Source organism: Castor canadensis, chromosome 2 (assembly GCF_047511655.1).
Source record: "Castor canadensis chromosome 2, mCasCan1.hap1v2, whole genome shotgun sequence".
Classification (NCBI taxonomy): domain Eukaryota; kingdom Metazoa; phylum Chordata; class Mammalia; order Rodentia; family Castoridae; genus Castor; species Castor canadensis.
In genome coordinates this window covers 49,101,791-49,120,621 of record NC_133387.1, presented here as the reverse complement: position 1 = coordinate 49,120,621, position 18,831 = coordinate 49,101,791, and the positions used below count along the sequence as shown (strand labels likewise).

The following is an 18,831-nucleotide window of genomic DNA, read 5'->3' as shown; positions in this document are numbered from 1 at the left end:
ACCATTATCTTCCTATTTTAAGCTTCCTGCTATGCTGAGATGACAGGTGTGTGCCACTGTACACAGCTATCAATTGAGATGGGGTCTTTTGACCTTTTTCATTGGACTGACTTTGAACTGCAATTCTCCTGATCTCAGCCTTGCAAATAGCTAGAATTACAGGTGTGAGCCACTATGGCCTGGCCAGCTTTTAGGATTTGAAATTCAGCATTTTATACTTTTAGTATTGTGATTTTGGTGATTTTAGAGTTCTAACAATTTTGATTGTTTGTGATTTCAACTTTAGGGATTATAATATTCAGCATTGTGTCTTCTGGAATTATTACTGCAATTTCATCTAGGTATGTATGAATACATTCTATGATGATTGCACAATGAAATCATCTAACATTTCTTGGAATATCTTTAGGCTACAAGTGACTGTACTGTGTTTCATTCTTATACTGTATATTTCAGCAACTCCAGCATTCAGTTTTTCTTTATACCTTATGAAGTTGAGAACATTCATCTTTTCACTTAAAGGAAGTACTTTACAGCTTATTTTTGGCATATCAATCATTTTGGCATCTGTTATTCCACCTTGGGGCCATTGTTAAGTAAAATTAGGGTCACTTGAACACAAGTACTCTGATAACATGACATTCAGTTGGATAACCTAGACAACTACTGGGTGACTAATAGATAGGTGGTTTATATTGTATGAACAATGGACAGAAAGATGACTCCCATCCTGGGATAAACAGAATGTGAAAACATGGAACATTGTGAGATTTCAATATGCTATCTGAGCAACATGTAAGTTAAAGTTTATGAATTGTTTATTTCTGGAATTTTCTATTTAGTACTTTTGGTCTCAAGTTGACCTCAGAAAACTGAAATTGTGGAAAGTGAATCTTTGGATAGAGGGAGACTACTAGAATCACTAGATAAAATATTATTTTTGTTATTATTAGACTTGGAATATGAAATATCCTGTTGAAGCAATGCTGTCAATGAAAAATAGTTAAGATATAAAATATGAAATGATGAAAGAAAAATATCTGGTTACAAAAACAAAATAAGTTGTAGAATAATCCAAATTATATATTAAAAGTAATTTACACATATACACAAGAGCACTATAAAAGTAAATATCCTGAGTTATTTCCACTGGATATATCTAAAGAATAATTTTGTGGGTAATTGATTTTCTTATCATTTAAAAAAATTTCTACAAAACTGCATCTCCTTGCACAATTAGGAAAAAGTTACTAAAAATTTTAGAAAAAAATTAAAATGAGATAAGAATCTCCTATTTTATCTATCTCAAAAATAAAATGAGGGAAATGAACCAAAAAGAAATGGAAAGAGTTAGGAAAGAAAAGAAAAAAAGTATATGCATATGTGATAAAACATTACACAGCCTAATGTCATCTCATTTCTATGTATTAGAGGTGAAAAGGAGAGAGGCTGTTTAGGGTGTCTAATCCCCTTCAAGGGTTAGGAGATACAGGAAGCAATGTCCAGTGAGAGAGCTCCCAAGAGAGGCCACCAGGGGGCTCCTGTGGTCCAGGAAGCTTCTAGACCCACAATAGACCCATAGTTAATGAAGAATGAAGGGTCTTATCCTGATGGAAGCAGAACGAAAGGGAACAAAGGGAACGTCTGCCCACATTTGTGTGGCATGTCTTCTAGAACTGAAGACTTGGAAGGAACTTAGAGGATTATCGGGTCTAGAGCTGTCATCATTTTAAATTTGGTGAATGAAACCCAGAGAGGTTACAGAGATTGATCTGAAGTTACAAACCTGATGAGACACAAAGTTGGGTAATATTCCAAATCTCATCAGTGTGTTCTCCACCACCTTACACTGTTGGATACTCAGGGACACTCTATAGACAGAAGTGGTATTGAAGCCCTGTGACTTCAAAGTTATTCAGCTCTTGAAAATACAGGTTAAGCATTTCTTGTCCAAAATTCCTGGGACCAGTAGTGTTTTGGAGTTCATAATTTTTTGGAATTTTGGAATATTTTCACAAATATAATGCAATATCTTAGGGATGGGTCCCAATTCTAAGCACAAGACTCATTTATGTTTCTTATACACCTTAGACATGTAGACTGAAGGAAATTGTATTCAATACTTTTAGTTCACTTGCATTTTGACTGAGACCAATTGCATGAGGTAAAGTGTAGAATTTTCCACTTGTGGCATGGTACTAGCACTCAAAAAACAGATTTAGAGGATTTCAGATTTTGAATTTTCAGATTAGGGATGCTCAACACATACTGATCTCCAGTATTATTTTCATAACATAAAAATAACGAAGGGATAAGTGAATGGGGGGGACAAAAAATAATGACATACTCTTTGGAAACATACTATGTATCTATTATAGCCACTTTGTCTTCTGATGTAGAGCCTAGCTCAATTCCAATGTGCAAAAACTGCCAAATAAATACCTATTACTCACAACTTGATAGTTATGAATAATTTCTTTTTCCTTTCCTAGATTAGACATATCCAAGATTTAAATGTTACACTCAGCCTTATTGATAGAAAAAGCAATGAAATAAAAATTGCAAAATATAGCCCTTTTAGTAGACTAGTCCTTATAAATTTTATTTAATTTACACATCTATACTATGTGTAACCCTGGGTTCTGTCTGTTGTCTGTACCTCCCTATATCCTCATTATTTTCAGTTTCTTCTTCTCATCTATCTCAAAGAGTTACCTGAACTTCTTACTGGAATCTCAGTCATCAATTTTTAGGACCTTTACTCTGGTTAAACAGTCTCTTCCTTGTATTCATTTTTCAGTCATCCAATCCACAAATATTTCTTGAGCTCCTGCCATAAGCAAGCTTTTGTACAGGAAGCTATGGGTATTCCAAAGGAAAATGAGATATATTGTCACAGTTGCTTCTTCTCTACATCTGACTCAACTTCACACATCAAAGGGTAAGTTATAAGAATTAAAGATTGTTTTGTAAAAGTTGGCCACACTAGTGACCAGAATAAAATAGCCAACAGAGATTCTGTATTGTTTGAATATAGTAGACAAAGGAACTGGCTAATCAGAACTATTTTGTGTAAAATGAAATCAATATAAATGGCAGCCATCTAGGCTGATCAAGGACAAGCAAGCAGTCCTCTAGTGTCAGGCCAGAAAAGTGATAAGAATTTTTTAAATTTTCATAATCAATGTCAGTGGAGGTTGAGATGACCTTCTGAAGGGAGATTAGGTGAGGAGGAATTGGAAAACGGAAGAAATGCTTAGCATACTGTCTCTGCCATAAACCAAAGATAGAAAAATCTTAAGTCCAGGGCCATGTTCCTGGCCTTGCCACTGACCTGTGAGCAATGACTTACTCCTCTTCTAGCAAATAGCAGATAGTCCCTCCTCCTTAGCATGTATTCCTCAGGCCCCAAAGCATCCTTTCTCTCAACAGTAGTCAGTTCACTGAGATTATTCAGAGTGCAAGAAAAAAGATAATTACTACTGGCTAAGTTGTGCTGGTGTTAATTTTGAAAACACATCATAGAGAACAACAAATCAAGTTGAACCACGTGTTCCAGAGAAAACTTGCAAAGCTTTTTAAACATAGAGGAGAACAAGTGATTACAAACATGGAAACTGTGAGTGGGGTACTGCATACTAAACGAACACATTGAGCCTTTCTGTGAGCACCTCTTTATTCTGGGAAATATCCACCATTTTTCTGGCCATGGTGGAACCATTTCCCTGCATTCAATATTCACTTCCTAGTCAGGAGTTTACTGAGTATAGGACAATTCAGTCAATGGAAGTATGGTGCTGGTAAGATCAGCATCAGATCTATAGTCTTCTCATGACCATTTCCTGTTATGAAAGACTAATTCTGTGTCATAGCTCCAGGCAGAACAAAATTTCTGCTCAGGATTTCAAAATGTGTGAGTTGAACAAGAACAGTGATCAAAATGTATGGAACTATTCAAGATTAAAAGTCCAAATTCATGAAATTCAGATTCCACAAATAAGGAGTAGTATTGAAACTTCTATGTCCCCAAAACAGTATTGAAGGAGGGTCTTAGTAGAAGTGGCACACTGAATGGCATTAGAACACATTTGAGAGATTGGATTATTACACATAAGGCCTCAGAGCAGCATTACCTGGGAATTGATTCCCCTGGGGACTGCGTTAGTTATCTGTTGCTGAAGAACTAATTATTCCGTATTTAGTGGCTAAACAACACATTAACTATCTCATAATTTCTGAGGGTCAGTAATACTGACTTGGCTTACTAGGATCTCTATCACAAGGTTTCTGTCAAGATATATGCCATGGCTCAACTTGAAGAGCATCTATTCTCACTCACATGGCTGCTGCAAAACTTAAATTTATTGGCAGTTGACAGATCACTGAATCTAGCTGATTGCTGTCTGGAAACATCAGTTCTTGCCATTTTGTGGCTGTCACAACACAGTGGCGGGCTTATTTCAGAGGGAACAAGTGAGGAGAGAGAAGGAAAAGACCTTAAATAGAAGCCAAAGACTTTTCAGATTTAATCACAGAAGTGCCATGGCATTACCTCTACCATATTTTATTTATTAGACCTCAGTAAGTAAGTTCATCTCAAACTCTAGTGTTGAGGATTATACAGGACTGGGAATACCAGGAGGTGAGGGTCATTGAGGGCATCTTGGAGGCTGACTACTACACAGATGATTGCTCATACTATAAATATTGAGTGCATGTTGGCAAGCAGCGCACATTTTATGCTTTATTTACATTAATTCTGTGCTGATAACGAGACAGTGGGATATAGTGTACTATCCTGAAAAGACCAAAGTGCTTCAGAGGTGTACAATATTGTTCTAGCTTAATCACTTAAAATTATAAGGTATTCAATCCAGCCATTGTAGGCAGAATCCATAACGCTTATAAATATTCAGGTCTATTGCTTATCAAAACTTTTCCACTGAGGATATCCTAAAAGGTAAGGGGAGTTGTAATACATCTTTAAAAAGACGTGACGTCTGTCTTGGGAACTGGGAGTATGGATGAATTCTGTTACAAGGACACTTTTTTTTGCAATATCCAGCTAAATATTACATGAATTATATATTCTACCTTATAATATGTTATCCTTATTATAATTAAACATGCTACCATTAAATCTATTAGAAGACAATGTTTATATAATCAGCTTGCTAGCATCCTAGCATAGCACACTGCCAACTGAGAATGAGGGTCCTCCCAGCTCTGTGCTAATAAACTGGCAGTCAAAAAAGGAAGAAGAAGGGGGGTTGAGGAAGGAGGGAAGAAGGGAAGGAAGAAGGAAACATGAAAGGGAGGAAGGAAGGAGGGAGAGAGGGAAGAAAAGAATGAAGAAATAAAGAAAGGAAGAAAGAGTAAAGGAAGGAAGGAATAAAGAAATCAAGGAAAGAAGGAATTAAGGAATCTCTGTTTTTTAGTGTTTGTTGGTTTTCATGGTGTAAATAACTTCACTGCATCCAATCTATTAAGTGGGGAGGTCTTGAGAGCAGGTGTGAGCTAGTTCCTACTCCCTTGTTACTTACATCCTTCAGCTATTGTCATTCATTTTAAAAAAGGAGATAGCAATTTTAGCCATGCTATTTCAATAAAATAGCAACTGGCTAGTTATTTGCAGGTATAAGAATATTTTAGATAACTGAGTTATACAGCTCAAAATGAAATTACATTCTAGCCATATCAAATAATAAACTTTAGATACTCAAAGAAAAAAGAGATAAAATATTCATATTATGTACTGTTTTGGTGTCAAAGGACTTCCTAAGCATAATAACTGAAGCATAGGTTACAAAGGAGAAGAGGAAGAAAAAAATAGAAAGAATTAAGAAACATAGGTATTTCTGCAGGAACTTAAAATATAGCATTAATGGTTTTAATACTATAATATCACCCACCATTTCTAGAGTTCTTTTTATATATTATTATTACTTATTGCACAAAATAAGTTTTGAAATGAATAGACATTATGACTATCAAATGTAAAAATGCATAAATTGAGTCTCAGAGCTGAGTTGTCTAGCTTCTAAGTGTTATTTTTAAGGAAAATAAGAAATACTTGCTATTTCTGGGTTAATCACTTTGTCTAGGCCTGCATTAATATGAAAAGAGTTGACAAGCAGGACAATTTTTTTTCCTTTTTGTCCATTTGCTTGTTACCAAGAGATACTAATAACTTGCTAAAAGAAAATCATACGGATGAGAAAATTTGTTTGCTTGCCAAGAATCACTAATCATCACCAACCATTTCCTGTCATCATCTTGGTTCTTTTATTTTCTGATGTTGAATTATTGTCTTAAACAATGCTGAAGTCAAGAGCTGAATCATCCAGTGAAGATATGGAAAAGTCATCAGTGTCACACATTATTGCTACATTTCCAAAGGATCTGACATTTCAACATTTACTTTTTAAAAAAATATTTCTTACCGTACACAGGCATACAGGAATATTTAATTAATCTACATGTGATAAAATGGCATATTTCCCACAAATTACAGTAAATTAGCAAGCAAGCAAATAAAACAAATTAGTCCCCAAGTCAGAAAGTGAAATGAAAGTTAACTGTATAATATACTTCCCTGCTGTGACAAAACAAAATAAAATAAAACTTGTTGAACATAGTAAGGGATCTAATTACATGTAAATAGTGGCAAGGAACTTATCCTTGAAATCAAGATATTTTCCTGTGGAAACAGTTTATTTAAAGTAACTATTTGGAGTTAACAGAAGACAGGGAGAGAAAAGAAGCCCCCACCAGGAGAATGGAACACGTCAGTGACTTTTGCACCATTTCATCCTCTAGAACAAAAGGTTACTCTTTCTTTTCTCAGCAACAGAACAGAAATATCACCGAAACGAAAATTTGAGAGAAAGAGCAGAATTGTTCTAATTTTGCATCTGAGAAGCAAGCCCAGCTTAGGAATGGAGGAGAGGTGGGGGACTTTTAGTGAATGGAAGAGTTAAGAGGAGTGTGACACTAAAGATGGCTAAGTATGGGAAGAGAGGAATACAGCCAGTATTGGGTGCTTATCCTAGCAAGCAACAGGTGTACTCTATGGGTAGAGAAAGACAGAGGCTGGGAAGCTTCATGCTCTAGTTGATGAGCCTGGGTGAGTCCTCCTGATAGAGGCCCCACAATGAATGACACCCTTTCTCCTTTTCCTCTCTGTTTATTGAATCTCTTTCTGTGATTCCAATTGATCCTTCCTCAGGATTCTATATGAGGGAGATACAAATCTTTCTCCATTTCCATGGATTTCAGACTGGCTCCTAAGACTTCAATGAAAACCATGAGAAAATCAATAAACCTTGTTGGCATTGTGTGACCAGACACCCAGTAAGTCTGGCATCCTGCCCATATTTTCCTCAGCAAAGGTATGGATGTATTTTATCCCTCAGTCTATTTTAGGTTTGCATCTAGAAATGGGACATAGCCATCTCTTGGGTTTTATGAAACTACAAATATATCAGCATTAGAATTCACTTAACCTTGTCTAAAACAAATAGATTCCAAATGCTGTGCTGCTCTGAGAAGCTGGAAGTGGTAAGATGGCCCCAAATCTCCAGTTAGGTGAAGAAGAAGTAGGTGAGGTATAGCTCAGCTTAGGGAGTTTCTGGATGCTTGCATAACTTTGGTACTTGGCTTTGACTAAAGACATTTTTGGAAAGCAATCTGTGAGGTATTGGAAAAGACCTTTCTTTGCTAAGGTTTTTGGTTTTTGCTTGTTGCCACTTTTCTGGAGTTTTCCACCAAATAAGATTATCTTGTTGAAAAGGAAGGCAATTACTTTCCATCATTTTTATTTCTCATTGTGTGTGTAGGTAGCTGTTCTTTAGGTATGCTGATTTACATCTTTGGAATGAATGTCCATTCAGCAACTGAGGAGAACATCATCTATTGGAGCAGAAGCTGTTTCTTGCAGGTTTAAGGCAGACATAGATATATATTATTGCTCTTGAAAATGCACAAATCAAGAGCATTGCAAAATGTTTTTGAAAGAGAGAGTGAGAGTTAAGAAGTCTTCTGCCTGTTCAGAGACTATACACCTTGTTATCCATTCTGAGAAACGGAGCTATGAGTTTCTTTTTCTAGATAGAGTATTATTTCAAAGAATTTGAAAGTAAACTCTTTCCACTTTGGCAAGAATCTTGTTTTGTCAGCAGCATATCCCATCTCCTGATTCATTCAGGAAGACTACGACATAATACTGTTTATGAAATTTAAGCCAACAACCTACTCTTTCTTCTTTTTTTAACACTTTCCAAAATTGAGTACTTTGTGAAGTTCATTATTTTATTTTAAGAACCAATAGTACAAGGGAATTTCACTGTGAAATTTCATAAATGTGTACAATGTAGTTTGTGAACTAGTCTTTTTTTCTTATTAGTAAAATTAATAGTTGAATGAAATATGTTGACTTATCTTTCACTGAAATCCAAATGAGAAAAAAATGCCCTTGCTCTGGTAGCAGACTAGAAGCACATGTGGAATCAGTGAAAATAAGTAACAGATTAAAGCTTTGTTCACATTTGGGAAGCAGCAATTCACATGCATAATCTTGGGATTCTGGTGAAAGGAACTATGTTTTTAAGTATTGATTCTGATATTGGTGTGAACTTCATTAGTTGGAGCACTCCAGAGAAATAGAACCAATAAGATATATATGAGTGAGGGCTAGAGAGTGAGAGAGAGAGAGAGAAAGGAAGAGCTGATATTACAGTCTGAAATCAAAAGTCAGTTGGGATGATTCTTTCTTCCTTGGGGAGACTTCAGTTTTTGCTGTTAAGGTCTTCAAGTGATTGTATGAAACCTACCCACATTCTGGAAGGTAATCTGCTTTGCTCAAAGTCTACAGATTTATCTTTAATAAGAAAATAAAATATTTTAATAGCAACATCTAGATAGTTTTTGGTCAAACAACTTACCACCACAACCTAGTCGAGATGACACATAAAACTAACCATTACATGAGCTGACACCAGAATTAGTAAGAGTTATGAACATAATGATAATGAGTCTTTGCATTTTTTCATAGTAAGGTAAATGATGGATGTTGTCAGAAGCATTTAAGATCATCACCAATAGTGTAGTTGAACAATTGACTGACTGTGATTTTAGCATTTTGACAAATAGATCCTGTGAACAGGAAGCCATGCATATATAGGCAACGGGAGAGAAAGTTCACATCATCTTTCTGCAAAATAACTAGTGATAATATATCAAATTTTACATCCTGTATAGCTTTTGATATAAAAGTTACAGTTCCAGGAATGGCAGGCAACCTAAGTATGGTAGGCACACTATAAGATGACCCTCAAAGACTGCCATCTGCATTCAAGCCTCAGAATATCCTTACCTGGGGTGTTTTTAATGAATGAATACCACAAATATGATAGGATGTCAATTTTAGGATTAGGTTAGAAAAGCCCAAGACTTCTGTCTTGCTTGCATTCTCTCTTAGCCTCTAGTTCTTCTCTCTTGCTTGCTCTCATGAAGCAAACAGTCACATTGTGAGCTTCTTTATGGAGAGACCCTTGTGGCAGAGAACTGAAGCCAAACTCCAGCCAACAGCCATTGAGGAACTGGGCCCTCACTCCATCAACCCTGGGGAAACTGCATCCTGGCAACAACTACGTGAGTGAGTTTAGAAGCTGATCTTCAGATAAATGCAGCTGTGGCTGACATCCTGATTGCAGTTTAGTGGGACATCCTGGGGCAGAGGATGCAGATAAGCTGCCCTCTGATTCCTGATCTACAGAATCTAGGAGATAATAAATGTTTCTTGTTCTAAGACTGTAATTTTGGGGATAGTTTGTTATTTAGTGATGAGTTACTAATTTTATACCCCAAAGTTTTCCCTTTTGTCCTGAAATAATCACCCTTAGTTATAAGAAGGGAAGAAATGAGAAGCTCCAATATTTATTCTAGTTGTTTCCCTTCGTGCAGTCTTGCTCCACGCGAGGCTGCATACTATTGGGTGAGATCAAAGGATCCATTTTATAAAATGTGGAAAGCATGTGTAGCAAGATACAGGGCACATGACCATGGGATACACTCGTTTCATCAGATACCGCATAATTCAGAAGCTGCAGGTTTGATAAAGTGATAGAATCACTTTTGAAGGTGGGGTTGAGCCTCCTCTTTGAATATTGTACACTGCAAAGTGAGGGCACCATACTGCCAGATTCACCATCATTTGGTGCTGTGTCAAAATTAGATTTTATTTGGCTTAGAGATAATGACTCAATTCCATGCCTAGATTCCTGACATCTCTGAGCAACTTTCTCAGTCCAGAACCCTGTTTGTTTGTCAGAGGTCTGGGTTTCTCAGGTTCTCCCTCTGTCAATTCCTACTTCTTTGTTTATCATTTTCTTATAGGAAATAGAGATTGATGCTCCGTTTCTTAGGAGGCTTAGGCTAAGGACAACCACCACTTGGGGGACAAATCAAGAATTCAGCTGGACATAGTGGTAAATCTCTGTAATCCCAGAACTCAGAAGACCAAGGAGAAAGATTACTTGCTTTTGTATTTATTCAAAAACTTGTTGCCAAACTGAAAGTTGTAGACATTTTTCTTTGTTTCCTTCTAGAAAGTATATAAGTCAAGTTATACACTGTGGAACTTTTAAAGTATTTTGCAGGGTGTGAGATACGTGTGGAGTTGAGTGTCAAGGTTCTCTCTACCCTCTGCCCCTATTTTGCCGTATAAATGTTTGCATCCCACTTTTCAGAAAACTCATTTTTCCATTGAAGTTTCTCTATATCTTTGCTAAGAAGTAGTTGGCGATATTTTGAGGATAATTTCTGGACTTTCTATTCTGTCTTATTCATGAGTGAATCTATACTTTCAGCAATACAACATAGTTAGTATTACTGTTACTTTAAAGAAAGTCTTGGAATTGAAGAAGACGAGTCCTCTGATATTGTTGTTCTTTTTCAGATTCATTTGAATATTCTATCTGTGCTTTCCTCAAAATGTTTTTAAATGGCTGCTATCAAGAATAAGACTTGTTATGTTTTTTTTGAGATTGTGTTGAATATATAGGTCAAATTGGGAAGAAACTGACAATCTTAATCTTCCAATCTGTGAATAGGGCACCTTTGCATTTATTTTGATCTATCAGTATTTTCTAATTGTTCTGCTTATAGTCCCTGTAAATTCTTTGTTAGATTTACATATAGTTGCTTTATTTAGTACCATTCTAAAACCTTTCTTTTAAATTTCAAATGCCAGCATGTAGGAAATCAATTGACTTTTGTTTATTAGCCTTATACTCAAATTGGTACTAAGAAAAAAAATTTTATTCCTTTTTTTGCAAAATGTATACATTTCCGTACCTTGATGAACTGGCTGGACTACCAATATGATGCTGACTATGAATGGTGAGGGAAGATATTCTTCTCTTGCATCAGAAAGTAAGCATTCAGTGAGTATTTCAGCATTAAGTATGATGCAGAGGTCAGTTTTCCATATGTACCCTTTGCTAGGTTAAAGAAGTTGAACTCTAAGTTTTAAAGAATTTTAAATGAGTTTTTACTTTTATCAAATGAATTTTTGCACTTAATTAATAACAGACTGTGTTTCTTTTTCAGTCCACTGACAGGATGGACGCTGAATTATCCTTGCATACCTGGAAGGAATCTTACTTACATTTGATGGATAATCCTGTTTATATGTATGGGACTTTATTTCAGATATATAATTAGAGATCTTTGCTTCTGTGTTCATGAATGATACTGCTTTTCAGTTTTTGGTTGTACAGTTTGAGTTTGGTTTTGATAAAAAGAATTAGGAAAATTTTATAATTTTTCTATTTTCTGAAGAAAGTTGTGTGGAATTCGGTTTCCTACCTTTCTCTATATCGCCCATGTGTGCTCTCCCCTTAGCGTGTGACCCAAGTCCAACAACATTGCTGCATTTGCCCTAGATCTAAAGTCCACATATGAGGGAGAACATATGATTTTTGGTCTTCTGAGCCTGGCTAACTTCGCTCAGAATGATGTTCTCCAGTTCCATCCATTTACTTGCAAATGATAAGATTTCATTCTTCTTCATGGCTGAGTAAAATTCCGTTGTGTATAAATACCACATTTTCTTAATCCATTCATTAGTAGTGGGCATCTTGGCTGTTTCCATAACTTGGCTATTATGAATAGCTCTGCAATAAACATGGGTGTGCAGGTGCCTCTGGAGTAACCTGTGTCACATTCCTTTGGGTATATTCCCAGGAGTGGAATTTCTGGATCATATGGCAGGCCTATGTTTAGATTTCTTAAGTAGCCTCCAAATTTTTTTCCAGAGTGGTTGCACTAGTTTGCATTCCCACCAGCAGTGTAAAAGGGTTACTTTTTCCCCACATCCTCACCAACACCTGTTGTTAGTGGTGTTTTTAATGATGGCTATTATAACAGGGGTGAGGTGGAACCTTATTGGGGTTTTGATTTGCATTTCCTTATTGCTAGAGATGGTGAGCATTTTTTCATGTGCTTTTTTGCCATTTGAATTTCTTCTTTTGAGAAAGTTCTATTTAGTTCAGTTGCCCATTTCTTAATTGGTTCATTGATTTTGGGAGAGTTTAGTTTTTTTGAGTTCTCTATATATTCTGATTATCAGTCCCTTGTCTGATGTGTAACTGGCAAATATTTTTTCCCACTCTGTGGGTGGTCTCTTCAGTTTAGAGACCATTTCTTTTGTTGTGCAGAAGCTTTTTAGTTTTATGAAGTCCCATTTATCCATACCTTCTCTTAGCTGCTGAGCTGCTGGGGTTCTATTGAGGAAGTCTTTGCCTATACCTATTAATTCCAGAGTGTTTCCTGCTCTTTCCTGTACCAACTTCAGAGTTTGGGGTCTGATATTAATGTCCTTGATCCATTTTGAGTTGATACTAGTACAGGGTGATAAACATGAATCTAGTTTCAGTTTTTTGCAGGCAGAAAACCACTTTTCCCAACAACATTTGTTGAAGAGGCTGTCTTTTCTCCATCATATATTTTTTAGTGCCTTTGTCAAAAATAAGGTAGGCATAGTTGTGTGGGTTCATATCCAGGTCCTCTATTTTGTTCCACTGGTCTCTGGTCTGTTTTTATGCCAGTACCATGTTGTTTTTATTGCTATTGCTTTGTAATATAGTTTGAAGTCGGATATTGTGATACCGCCAGCATTGCTCTTTTTGCTGAGTATTGCCTTGGCTACTCGTGGTCTCTTGTGTTTCCAAATGAATTTTAGGGTAGATTTTTCAATCTCTGTGATGAATGTCATTGGGATTTTGATGGGAATTGCATTAAGCATGTAGATTGCTTTCAGTAGTATAGCCATTTTTACTATGTTGATTCTACCCATCCATGAGCATGGGAGAGCTCTCCACCTTCTGTAGTCAATGTTCATTTGCATCGATGTTCATTAAGGAGATTGGCCTATAGTTCTCCTTTTTGGAGGTGTCTTTGCCTGGTTTTGGGATGAGTGTAATACTGGCTTCATAAAATGAATTAGGCAGTTTTCCTTCCCTTTCTATTTCGTGGAACAGTTTAAGGAGGGTTGGTATTAGTTCTTCTTTAAAGGTCTGATAGAATTCAGCAGAGAATCCATCAGGTCCTGGACTTTTCTTTTTGGGAGACTCTTGATTGCTGCTTCAATTTCATTTTTTGTTATAGATCTATCCAGGTGATTAATGTCCTCTTGGTTCAATTTTGGATAGTCATAAGTATCTAGAAATCTGTCCATTTCTTCAAGATTTTCAAATTTATTAGAATATAGGTTCTTAAAGTAGTCACTGATGATTTCCTGGATTTCTGTGGTGTTTTTTGTTATCTCCCCTTTTAAATTTCTGATTTTACTGATTTGGGTTTTTTTCTCTCCTCATTTTAGTCAGGTTTGTCAGGGGTCTGTCAATCTTATTTATTTTTTCAAAAAACCAACTTTTTGTTTCATTGATTCTTTGCATTTTTTTTTGTTTCTATTTCATTGAGTTTAGCTCTTTTTATTATTTCTCTCCTTCTGTTTGTTTTAAGATTTGCTTGTTCTTGTTTTTCTAGGAGTTTGAAATGTAGCATTAGGTCATTAATTTGAGATCTTCCTGTCCTTTTAATATATGTACTCATGGCTATAAACTTTCCTCTCAGGACTGCCTTTGCTGTGTTCCATAGTTTCCAGTAGGTCGTGTTTTCATTTTCATGAACTTCTAGGAAACTTTTAATTTCCTCTTTTATTTTGTCAATGACCCATTGATCATTGAGCAATGTGTTGTTCAGCTTCCAAGTGTTTGCATGTTTTTTTACTGTTGTTTTTGTTGTTGAGTTCTAGTTTTAATACATTGTGATCAGACAGAATGCAGGGGGTTATTTCTATTTTCTTATATTTGCTGAGGCTTGCTTTGTGCCCTGAGATATGATCAATTTTAGAGACAGTTCCATGGGCTGCTGAGAAGAATGTATATTGTGCAGCAGTTGATGAAATATTCTGTAGACATCGGCTAGACCCATTTGATCTATGGTGTGATTTAGATCTAGGATTTCTTTATTGATTTTTTGTTTGGATGACCTCTCTATTGGTAATAGGAGGGTATTAAAGTCTCTCACTATCACTGTGTTGGAGTTTATATGTGTTTTTAAGTCCTTCAGAGTATGTTTGATAAAAATGGGTGCATTGACATTGGGTGCATATAGGTTGATAATTGTTATTTCCTTTTGGTGTATTTTCCCTTTTATTAGTATGGAATGTCCTTTATGTCGTTTGATCAATGTAGGTTTGAAGTCTATTTTGTCTGAGATAAATATTGCTACTCCTGCCTGTTTTGGGGGGCCATTGGCTTGGTAAATCTTTTTCCAGTCTTTCACCCTAAGCCAGTGCTTGTTTCTGTTGGTGAGATGGGTCTCCTGTAAGCAACAGATTGTTGGATCTTCCTTTTTAATCCAGTTTGCCAAATGGTGTCTTTTGATGGGGGAATTAAGTCCATTAACATTCAGTGTTAGTATTGAAAAGTATGTAGTGATTCCTGCCATTTAGTTGTCTTTGTTGTTCAAGGGTTTGATTGTGTGCAGCTAAATCAATGTTACTCTCTACTTTCTTGCCTTTTGTTCTCCTGTGGTTTGGTACTGCCTGTCCTTTCAGGTTTTGTATGCTTTCATTTTCTGTGTGCAGGGTTCTTTTATCAATCTTTTCTAGTGGTGGCTTGTTGGTCATATATTGTTTTAGCTTCTGCTTATCATGGAAGACTTTTATTGCTTCATCTATTTTGAATGATAGTTTTGCTGGGTAGAGTGTCCTAGGTTTGAAGTTATTTTCATTCAGTGCCCAGAATACCTCACTCCATGCTCTTCTTGCTTTTAAGGTTTCCGTTGAGAAATCTGCTGTGATTTTGATGGGTTTACCTTTGTATATTATTTGTTTTTCTCTCCTACAGCCTTCAATATTCTTTCTCTATTCTCTGTGCTTGTTGTCTTAATGATAATATGTCATGAGGTAGTTCTATTTTGGTCGAGTCTGTTTGGTGTCCTGGAGGCTTCCTGTACCTGAATGGGCATAGTTTCCTCTAGATTTGGGAAGTTTTCTGTTATTATTTTATTGAATATATTGCAAATTCCTTTTGCTTGCACCTCTTCTTCTTCCTCAATGCCCATGATTCTCAGGTTTGGTCTTTTGATGGAGTTGGTGAGTTCTTGTATATTCCTTTCACAGGTTTTGAGTTGTTTGAGTAATAGTTCTTCAGTTTTTTCTTTAATTTCCATTTCACCTTCAAGTTCTGAGATTCTGTCTTCTGCTTGTTCTAGTCTGCTGGAGTGCTTTCCATTGTGTTTTGTATTTCTGTTTCATTTTTTTTCCTGAGGTTTTCCATGTCATGGGTCATTCCTCTTTAATATTGTCAATTTTCATCCTTAATTCATTTATCTCTCTATTTATAGTGGTCTCCATTTCACTTTGGTATTTATTTAGGGCTCCTATGAGTTCACTTATTTGTTTTTGTGTTTTCTCATATTCTTTATTTTTATTGTGTTGGAATTTCTTGAGTGCCTCCTGTATGTTTTGGTTGACCTTGTCTTATAAAATCTCCATGAAATTCTCAGTGATTTATTCCAGGATTTCTTCTTTCAGAATGTTCTTGTAGGGTTCATTGGTTTCCTTGGTCTATTTTTGTTTTATCTTGGTCTATGTTTTGTTGGGGTCTGGAACTGGGTATCCATTTTCTTCATTTCCCTCTGAATCCTGTACTGATTTGTTTTTTGGAGGAGAATGCTTTCCATCTCTTTTTCATCTTCCTATCATTCCACTTGGTGTTGTTTCTGTCCCTGTTCTGTGTGTAATTTAGTATTAGCTAACTTACAATAGTAAAATTAATGAGACCAAGAAAGAAACAGACAGAAGAAAAGGAAAGAAAAGAAAGAAAAAAAAATAGAGAACCAAAGAAATCAACAGGGAGAGATAGTGTACTAACCAACAGTGAACAAGGCAAGCACTTAGAAAGAAAGAGTAAAAAGAAAAAAGAAAAAAGAAAAAAAATTTCAGGTTCAGGAACAATGAAGTTTCAGTCTTAGTAGTTCTGGTGTTACTCCTTCAGCATCTAGTCTTGGTGTTGGTATTTAAGCAGTACCTCTGTTGTAGTCTTGGCTGGTGGTTGGGTCAAGAGACAGTTTTGTGAACTGCTATATGCCCTATTTCAGGCAGCAGCTCATCTGCCACCTACCATCAGCTGGCTACTTTTGCAGGCTTTGTTTACTAAAAGTTCACATGGAGAGCAGCTCCTTGCTCTTCCCCCCTTCTTCGGTGCACTCAGAGCATCCCACCCCCTCTGCTGCATGTCCTTATCAGTTCCTTGTTTATTATTCAGTTTTTTTTTGTTTTTTTTGTTTTTTTGTTTTTTTGCGGGGCAGGGGTCAGTCTGTCCAGGGTGCTATGCTGGTTTATCCCAGGGGTGGCTATGGGAGTATCATGTGCCACTTATTTGCTTACCTGTTGGTCTGTGTCTCCCAAGCAGGTTTGGAACTGATGTCTGGTGGCACAGGAGCCTTCCTTTTTTCTCAGTGTAATATGGTGTGGGGAAGCTTTGGGTGGGTTGGGGGCTTGGGGTGTTGGAGTTTTGCTTCTTCTTGGGTGGCTTTTTTTCTGCCAAGTATGGCTCCAGTGCCTCTGCAAGATTTTTGATTTATGGAGTTCACGCTGTCTGCTTTCTTCCTCTAGTTGCCGTCTTGGATCCTCCACTCCACACAGTCACCCAAAGCTGTGGAAACCTTTGTGAGTACATTGGCAAAAACCTTCAGAAGATTACTATTCTTAAATGTTTGAAAGATCTGCTAGTGAAACCTTCAGAGTCTGATGGGTTGTTTAAAAAGGTTATTAATAAATAACTGAATTGCTTTAATATATATAAGGTTATTTGCACTATTTCACCTTGAGTGAATTTTGGTAGTATGCTTCTTTTCTGATAGCTTTTTAAAATTAACTAATTAATTAAAATCAATTTAAAAAGCTGCACATATTTATCCTATGCAGCATAATGTTTTCACATGTGTTTACATTGTGGAATGGCTAAGTTGAGCTAATTTGCAAATTCTTCACTTTTTTCTTTTCTTTTTTTTTGACAGGATTGGGATTTGAACTCATGCCTCACACTTGTTAGGCAGCTGCTCTACCACTTCAGTCACTTCACTAGCCCATGTACATAACCATTTTTTGTAAGAACACTTTAAATCTACTCTTACTAATTTTCAAGTATTTCATACATTAACTGTAGTCATTGTCATCAGGTTGTGCAATAAATCTCTTGAACTTATTCCTCCTTTCTTCTTCTGGAAGTAGAGAGAACTATGGTTACCAGGGGCTGAGGCAAGAGTGGTTGAAAAGATGTTAGTTAATCTCATTGGTTTCTGATTTAATTTTTATTATTTCCTTCCATTTGTGTTATGATAATTTGTACTTCTTTCTCTGGTTTCTTGGGGTGGTGACTAGGATATCGATTGGTTATATGTCTTCCTTCCTTTGGAATATATTCATTTTATCTTATAAATACCTCTCTCAGTATACTTTTTTGGCTGTATCTCACACATTTGTTTATTTTCCAAATATTTGGGCCTTTTTAAAATCTTTGTTTGTTACAAATAGCTAGTTTAATTTCATTATGGTTCTAGAACCTACTTTGCTTCTTATATTTTCTAAGGTATATTTTATCAACCAGAATATAGTCTATCTTGATGAATGTTTTGGTGCATTTTACTGCTGGTATTTTAAATGCTCTATGAATGTCAGTTGTGTCAAGTTGGTTAATCATGCTAGTCAGGCTAGCTTTAGCCTTATTGATTTTTTGTCTGTTTGTTGTAGTGGAGTTTCCATCTCTAATAGTGAGTTTATTTCTCTGTTTTGTTCAATCAGTATTGTCTTATGCACTTTAATGCCTCATCATCAGGTGAACATGTATTTAGAATTGATATTTCCTCTTAGAGAATTAATTGTTCTATGACTATATGATGTCTTTTTTTATTCCTGAAAATTTTCCTTATTCTGAAATGTGCTTTGTCTAAAATTAATATAGCTACTTTAATTTTCTTTGATTTCTGTTTGCATGCTACAACTTTCTCAATTCCTTTACTTTGAAACATTTTTATTGTAATAAATATCTTATAATACAAGATCCACCATTTTAAAGTGCCCAGTGATATGGTTTGTAGTATTCCCACAATGTCTAACTACCAGAACTTCTAATTCCAGAATATCCCATCATTCCAAATAAACTTCCAAATCTATTAGCAATCAATACCAACTTCCACCTCCTTTAATCTCTGGCAATTACTAACCTATTCTGTCTCTATGGTTTTTCCTGATCTGGA

The 18,831-nt window shown here is 36.0% G+C and overlaps 1 long non-coding RNA gene across 1 annotated transcript; it reads left to right on the top strand.

Moving 5' to 3' along the window:
* Positions 1-284: 284 nt before the first annotated feature.
* On the top strand, positions 285-17,741 carry LOC141417325 (uncharacterized). The gene is made up of 4 exons (XR_012441847.1): positions 285-341; positions 2,801-2,941; positions 17,189-17,242; positions 17,593-17,741. It is a non-coding gene; the product is annotated as an uncharacterized lncRNA (long non-coding RNA).
* The last annotated feature ends 1,090 nt before the right edge of the window (positions 17,742-18,831 follow it).